The sequence below is a fragment of the Chiroxiphia lanceolata genome, chromosome 1 (genome assembly GCF_009829145.1).
Source record: "Chiroxiphia lanceolata isolate bChiLan1 chromosome 1, bChiLan1.pri, whole genome shotgun sequence".
Taxonomy (NCBI): domain Eukaryota; kingdom Metazoa; phylum Chordata; class Aves; order Passeriformes; family Pipridae; genus Chiroxiphia; species Chiroxiphia lanceolata.
In genome coordinates this window covers 31756373-31764849 of record NC_045637.1, presented here as the reverse complement: position 1 = coordinate 31764849, position 8477 = coordinate 31756373, and the positions used below count along the sequence as shown (strand labels likewise).

The following is an 8477-nucleotide window of genomic DNA, read 5'->3' as shown; positions in this document are numbered from 1 at the left end:
TGACTTACTGTCAGTGAATGATGAAGCCTGTTGAAGGGATGCAGCTCCTTAGGCTGGCTGGAAATACTCAACTCTTCTTCTCCCTGGGCATTCCTCTTCAGCATCTTTCTGGAGCTCTACCACACTGAGGATCCATTTTGAAATCCTAGTACTACTCTATGAAAATAATACAAATTTCTCTTCTAGTTCAAAATGTGGGTTTTTTTTCAAGAACGGCATCAGTTATGCAGAGCCGACTAAATGAACACTTGTGTTCAAATCACTTACTGATTATGCAAACAACTCTGCCTGTTACTATACACATTCAGTGCAGAAAATTGCTCTGTTAGTTGGACTGCTTTTCCCGTCACAATGAAACATATATCTGCTTACAGCAAAAAGTCCAAGGGCCTGATTTACTAAAAATTAGTGATCCATCAGATTGATGGGCAATCTGCACTCTTGGTGCCTTGAAATTTCTTGCATCAGTCACTAGATCATGATTTACTAATAGGGTTTCAGGGCTTGCAAAATAGCACAACTCTAACCACATATTAATATTTAATCTGGCATTTTAAGTGCACCTAACAAAAGACCCCAGAGCTGCTGACAGGACCCTAAATTGTGAATTTCTTTAAAAGGAATTGAGTATTTCCATAGTGGTTTCATGTGGAAATCTGAAACAAAAAGAAATACATGAGTTAAGCCCTGCTCATGAACTTACAAGCTTCTGAGTATATTTTCTTGAAAAACTGTTTATAGTCTGTTTTGGTTTTTTTTTTTTTCAATCTAGTTTCATTAATATATGACAGAGAATTCTTTGGTTGTTTTACTGTCCATAGCTCATGACAGAAGAGAAATTTCAAAACTAATTTCTGTATTCTGTGCAATTAAACAGTCTGTTCTTTAAATACTTAATCCACTTGGAAACTCTAGAAAGCTACTAAATGAGGGTAAAAAATAATGTAGATATCACAAAGGCGTCTTTATTACCATGAAATTTAGTAATTGAATCTGCATAAACTTAGTAAATTAGACGTTCTGTGTTTTGTATAGCATTTTTAAGTAACCACAATAGGCAAGAAGCTGAATTACATATCAATAGTGTTTCTACCATTTCACAGCTTAAATAGAGATGTAGAGTGACTTAATAAGCAACTTCTACTGCTGCTGTCAGATGAATATTCTAATTTTACAAAATGTATATAGTGCATGTCTAGAAAAGGGTTTATTTGTGTCTTCCATTTTCATATGCCATAATTTATGAAAGATGTTCCCAACACCACCTGTAATAACAGAATGTTTATTAGTGTGCAAATGAGGGTTATAAATGATGCTGCTTATCTATGGAACAAAACACAAAAGACAACTTATTAGCAAAAGACAAATTGCTCAGCAAGTTTCAATGAGCCGCTATGTTTGTCATGAAAAAAACCTTTTATTTGAACAGATCAATGTTTTTATAATCTATTTAAAATAATATACTTGCCACTAGGTGGCTATTTCTGATCAGATCATTTTACCATTTTAATTACATTTTTAATATCCTGGCTGCATAAACAAAGATAAATTACAAGCCTTGCACAATCTGGCTGCTAGCTCAGGCACAATCTGTAATAATATCAGCTTTTGTTTGTGCCTCCTCTAATTAGATTCTGAAATCTAGGCTTTATCAATCAATAATTTTAATTTCAGAATTGCCTTTTGATCTTACATTTCATGTTTGTTTGTAGAAAATGATCAGTAGGACAAAGCTGATAATTTATGCAGAAACAATCTCTCAGCAGAGTTACAAGCGCATTCCTAGCCATCAACACAACCCTGCAGACTAAGCTTGACACAGGTCTAATTAGCATGCAGATATGTGTCGCCTCATTGGCAATTCAAATTGCTTTTTTATAATGTACCTCAAATTGTGCTACTCAAACATTGTATTTGATTTCCAAAGCCCCCTGGGCATCCCATAATGTCTCCCTTCATCCTGGGTATGAAGCATTTATTGAACAATCTGCTTCAACTCTGGCTATCTTTTCCAAAGCACCCAAATATCATAACCGTGGGACCAGGTTTTCCTCCTTGTCAGACAGCAACTTGTTCTTCTGCAGAGCGGCGGGTGCCACATCCGTAGGTTCCGCGATGATATGTTACCTTGCGAGCTCCTGCTCCCGCAGTGGCTGCTCTATAGAGGGCTTCATTCCTGTGCCACTCATCTAAAAAGGGGGAGGATGTCTACAGAGCACACATTAATATGCGGCACATAACCACGTCTCTGAATGCCAGCCTTCCATTCTTCATTAAACAAAATGGCTGGATTGCAGTGATTGTTTTCCCCTCCACGCGCGCGCGCGCACAGGCACACACACCACGCATGCAGGCACATACCCACACACCCCCCACACGCACTCTGGCTTTCTCTCTTCTTCTCCCTCATGCACACACACTCACTTTCATACACACACACACAGAAACACACACACACACACGACATTCCCTGCCATAGCGCGTGTGTGTCGGTGCAGCGAGTTACATGTGAAAAGTTGCCTGTGGCATGTGTGACACGCGAGGAGATTCCTGCCAACGTCAGGGCCCTTTTTTGCCATGCAGCAACAAGTGGCAGAATCAATGGTGTACAGTTATTCAGCAATGTAATTCATTTCACTGGCTTTGGCTCCCAGCCAGATCCGCCATCTGTCTCTTGCTCTCCCTCTCTCTCTCTCGCCTGAATTTGTCCTACATTTCGTAATGTTACGTGCTTACCATCCTTATTCTATGCCAGAGGTACAACACAAGCCTCACCCCCGTTCCAGCGTGGAGTTCTGTGAGTTCGGTGGCACTTTGGATATTCCACTTCAGTGCCATAGGAAGAAAAGGGTAAGCAAAAAACAGAGTGATAGCTGCAAAGAGAATGGTGCTCTTCTATCTGAAAGCCAGTGCCTCCGCTTTTTATTTAAAGCATTGATATGGATCTGTCTCACATGGGAACTTTTCCTGCTTCGTTAGAGTATCTTCGTTTTCTTTATTGGATGCTGGCACTGTACGCCACTGCACAGCTCTGTGGAATGCCTGCTGTTGGATACTTGCAGATCCCTGCCACCAAGCAACCTCCTGCATTGGAAATCGGGTGACTACTCCAGGATCTTATGCGTGCTTGCTGTTTGAAGCTGCAGAAAAGTGAATAATCAATTAAGTATTGATTTCTTGTAAGATTTGGTAAATTTCAAAGGCAAGACAAAGAGGATGGCTTAAGGAAAGCACTGCAGGGACTTGGCGTAAATTAGACAACTAACAGCAGTGCAGAATAAAATAACACCTCAACTGAATATTTCCTTGGAAGAATTAGCACTAGCTATTGGAAGATGATGGTGGATTTAATCAAGACGGCAAGCACGCTTGAGTTTTAACCGTGAACCTGAAAGAGGAGCTAATTATAACCACCTTTTTATATGGAGCTAATTTGACTGAATGGATGCAAATGTGCTTTATTTATGGATGAAGAAGCAAGCCTTACAGCATTGACTTTGGGATCATCGCATATGCTAAGCTTTACAGCTTCTCTAAAAGTCAAGCCTACAGTACATTTTTATTTACTGAGAAGGTATTTATATGTAAGAATAAGCTAGCCATACAAAAGATTCATCAGAACAATGTACTGTGGCACTGAGGATCTAATTATAATTTTGCAGCATTTCATGTTTTCTCTAATTTGGTGCTTTTCAACCCTTGCTTGTGATGGGCTATAAATGGGACAATAAATGTATGATTTAAACTATTGTGATTTTCATTGTATAGTTTATTAATCGGACTGTAGTTTTCTTAACGTGTTTCTGAATTATTCAGCAGTAATTTGTAATGAAAGAAGCAGAAATGGTGGGGTGGTTTTAAATTCATTTATAATCTTCTTACAGATCTAAATGTACAGGTTCTACCAGCCGATGAGCTCTGTAATTATAAAAGAATGTTAAAATTTTCAGATAAATGGGGCACTGACTTTACAATGGGCACAATATTGTATAATCAGTAAAAGGAGGATTGTTATGTTTTGACTCTGTGGAGAATGGTCTTGGTTAGTTAACTCCTTCTATGCTGATAATGGTAAGCAAATGTACCTTATATGAGAAAATAGGGGGAGAATGTAATGCACTAGTCTGATGTTTTGCTAGTCTGAAACCTTAGCATATTGTTTTTACATTTATTCCCATTTCTGTTACTTTTCCCTATTTGCTTGTCTGGTTTCTGTCGAGGTTTTTTTTTCCCTCCTGTCTTGCAATCTACATTCCCTGAGCAACCACAGGAACCAAGTTACATTAAGCTTCAACACAAAGACGATGTAAGAATAATGAATCCTCATTTGCATCGACATTTGTATTCAGATTTGCCAGGCTATAAACTTGGCAGATCAAGCGGAATATTAAGTAGAGGCTTCCATGGTAAATTGCGATTCTTGCAATTGCTGAGTCGTTTTCCTATTTTTTGCATGAGTGTGTGTGCGCGCGTATGTGTGTATGTGTGTGTGCATGTGTGTAAATGTGTATGTATGTGCATATCTGTAGTGGCAGGTAAAGTCTCATGACTACTTGATTTCTGAGAGGCACATTGGCCCTCTTTCTCTTTCAGTATATGATGTCAGTTTATGCAAAATGAAGCAGGAATACACCAGCAGTAAGCATTTTAGCTAAAGATACAGTGTGACATATGAATAAGGTATTCACTCCCTTTTCTAGAGACTTGTGTGAAACAATTCTTTAAGCAAATGGATAAAGACTATTGCAAAAGCACACAGATCTTTTGTATCAGTTGGAGGTTTGATTTCACTGCAGGTAGTGTCCAAATCACAAAATCTGAGGTAGCATTAAACCTACCGGCTTGATAACATGATACACTTTTTGATTTGTGATGGTGCTGCATGTATGCATGTATGATTCCATTAAAAATTTGAGCATTGCTGTACCTACCATCAGGTGCTTTGGTTTGGTTGGACTGTTTCCAGCTTTACAGTAGTATGTGCAAGACCTAAGTTGGCCCTTCTCTTCCAGGGTTGGACATCGAACCTTTTTCTTCACTGACATTTGCTTAAGAAAAGGTGGTCCTAAGTGATCCATTTCCTTAAGAATTCCTCCCTTCTCTCTCTGGATAAACCCTTTTTCAAAATTTATAATTGCAAAAGTGGAATATTTACCTTATCACTATCCTTTGTAACTCTGTGCTATTGAAAATAATTTATGCATGAACTCTGGAAACATTAAGTTATCCATAACATGGGCTATATTATTTCAGAAGCAGTGAAAAAGTACTTAGTCAACAAGTGCTAAAAATGCTTCAAGTGTCACATTTGTTACCCACAGATTTTCAAGTAGTTGTCTTAGGACTTCAACAAAGCTCTCTGGACAGAACTTAAGAGTGTCATTGAATTAGGAGACATAGGAAATGGTCAGCCGTGCAGGAAATGATTCCAGTGCCTTCTTTTCACACACAGCCTCTCCCTACCACACCCATAAAAACAGACCTAGCAAGAGAATATCAGTACAGTCCACAGTGTGTGTTTTCATAACTTGTAGTAGGCTTCTATATTAAAGAGGTGCTATTACAGAAAAAAATCCTGACATTTTTTCCAGTCCTTTCTAAACAAGTTAAGGGACTGAATTCATAAACTTAATCTATGGTTGGCCATTTAGCTAATCCATTGAAAAGCAAGCTTAATGTAATGGCCATACCTGTGGTAAACAATATTATACTGTATAGTTATTGGCTACAATTTCACCTGAGAAAGTCAAATCAGCTTTGTTTTCTGTAAAAATACACAAACCTCTTATACTGCTTGGATTTACTTTAATTTTGTTTTCACACAGTAGTAGGATAATTGGTCATGCAGGGAATGGTCAGCTGTAATCCAGTGTTCACGAAGGGCAAAAGATGATATGCTGCTTATATAGAACAGTAACCTGTGGCAGGCAAAGACAAAACAACTGTTTGCAACTTTTGAGAAGCTTTAGAACTTTATTCTTTTATTATGGGGGAAAACATGGTATATGTTGTTTCCTTCCTTTGAAAGAATATTCTGGGCTGCATTTCTAAAATCATGCTTAACATAGAAGGGAAAGGTAGAACTTTCAAGATATGTTTCCATACTTTACTTCCTTATGGACATAATCTTCATGAAATAATATAAAATTTTGTTGTTTGAGTTAATATATATGTCATGAATTGTTTGGGAAATTTACCCCAAAACAGCTAAAAAAGCGGTCCTTTTCTGGAAAAGGAAAACCAGAACAATATCTCAGTGATTTCAAAAGAAAAAAATCAATTGAAAAGAGTTTAAAATTACAAATTTATAAACAATAGCAGATTATTAGACTGCAATATTTTTTCTGGACAGTCATTCACTAAGTGAATCCTTTGAAAAATTAATTCCTCTGGGGTTTTTTTTGTCCCTACACAGAATTCCCTAATTTCTTGCTGCCTATGGCTATAGAACCCAAAGAAATGAGAGAGGAATGAAAAGTACTTTAAGCTCCAAATACATTTATCATATTCACTGACAAAAAGATAAAAACACCTGGAAAAAAGGAAGATGTGAAACAAATATTTCATGGGAGAAACTCCAATCTGTTCTCTGGCCTCTCAGGTGTACAGTGTTGTTGGGTAAACTATTGGAGTGCTATAGAAAACAAAAATGTACTGTGTGATGAGTATTCACCATCACTGGACAGAGTGTAGCACAGTCAGTCTAGTCAGAGCATATGGACGCTTTAGAAGGAAAGCTCAAGGCCTGTTACAGTATTTCAGTCTAGTTCATTGTATTGCTATAAAATTTAAGATTCCAACAACACAGAGCTCACTATATATACTAAGGGTCAGATCTGCTGGCCCATAGCATTTAAAGGGAAGCTATCATTTTTTACCATTATTCTTCTGATCGAAGATCCTTTTGTGTAACCCACTGTTGTGATGAGTATCATTCAAGTGTTGTATTTCTTACTGGCAGCTTCGCTGTCCGTATCTGTCATTGGTGTGGACTTCATCTCGGGACTGAACTGTAAGCATTTTGCATCTCAGGAATATAGTTTCCTAAACAGGTTTTTTCAGAATTGTGCATGAAACAGCAGTTTGAACTTAGACAATTTGAACCATTTCCCCTTCATGTTTCTTTTTGGTTTCCCAGGCACAAAGGAGATAGAAATGATTTTTAAAAGAAGCAAATATGTAGATATGCAAACCAGGAGAAGACAAAATAGATTGACACTCAGAAGTGGCTTTTGCACTGGCTTTTTATAAATAATAACAGTTAAATCTTTCTTTCCAAGGTGAAGCTTCAGTGCTCTCCCATCTTGTAGTTTCTTCAGTGGTATGTCTTTTGAGACACTGTATCTGTAATCTCTGTGCACATCACAGTAATTTACAACTAACAATTGGAGGTTTTGTGCAAGATTTTTTAGTTTTGCTGAAGACTTTACTGGGAGAGTGTAATCCATTGAAACATGCTATATTCACTACTTTGGCAGTCCAATAAAAAGTTCATGTTTTCCTTAATAAAATAAATATGCTTTCAGTACCAAGAGTTTTCACATGGCAAAGCTTTTAATTGCCTGGATTGAGTTAGCTATTTTCGGTTTCAAGCAGTCTTTCGATTACTAAAGACAAAATTGTAATAACTATAAATGTTGTTAGATAATGAATAAACTGGGTATGCACAAAAATGCCTCAGACCTGAGATCCCTTTCTGTGGTTTGTTGCTCATTGAATCTTGTATCAAATTACAGTGCAATCCTGTAATTTGTGTTCATATAGGATCTAGCATAATAAGGCTCCACTTCTGATCAGTATCGTAACATAAATAATCTTAAAAATGCATTGTTTTGGACAATAGACAAGCTTTCCAGGGTGGTTGTTTATTTGCATAATCAGCACTGTCTCATTTAGTGTAGCGGTTACTGCTTTTGGGAAAGTTCTGTGGTCATTAATTGTGCTTTGAATTTCGTTGGGAATTTTGCTTAATGAGAACAGATTTTGATGCATTTTTTCAGCTCTCTGAAAACCATACTGACCTATGCTTCATTATTGTCACAGCGAGTTGCAGAGAGAGTAACATGGAAATCGCTTTATTCTGCACTGAGCTTGGCCAGCTCTAGGGCTGAATTCAACCGTTGGGTAACAAAACTCAGCAACTGAGCACATGAGAAGACTGAGGAAAGGAGAATCTAATTTTTACATTTTAGGTTATTACAGTGCAGAGGGTAGAGGTGGCAGAAAGTTTCTGTGCAATAGAGGAGGGAATACTGGTAAAACGAGTACAGGGAGATGGGAAATTAAACATTATTTTTACTGTTAACCTGATGTCAGCAGTTAAAAGAAAGAACAAGAAGCAGAACACAAATTCCAGTAATTGCAACTTGCGACCAGTTTCTCCTGGATTCATAATTTATGTTGTAACTTGCATTGAACCATGCCACACAGAAGTGGTCCTAGGCTGCAGAAGATAAATCTAATGACACATCAGCTAT

At 37.6% G+C, this 8477-nt stretch overlaps 1 long non-coding RNA gene across 1 annotated transcript; it reads left to right on the top strand.

Moving 5' to 3' along the window:
- The first annotated feature begins 2307 nt into the window (after window positions 1-2307).
- On the top strand, window positions 2308-7682 carry LOC116797167. The gene is made up of 2 exons (XR_004360583.1): window positions 2308-4071; window positions 7139-7682. It is a non-coding gene; the product is annotated as an uncharacterized LOC116797167 (long non-coding RNA).
- Window positions 7683-8477: the final 795 nt, after the last annotated feature.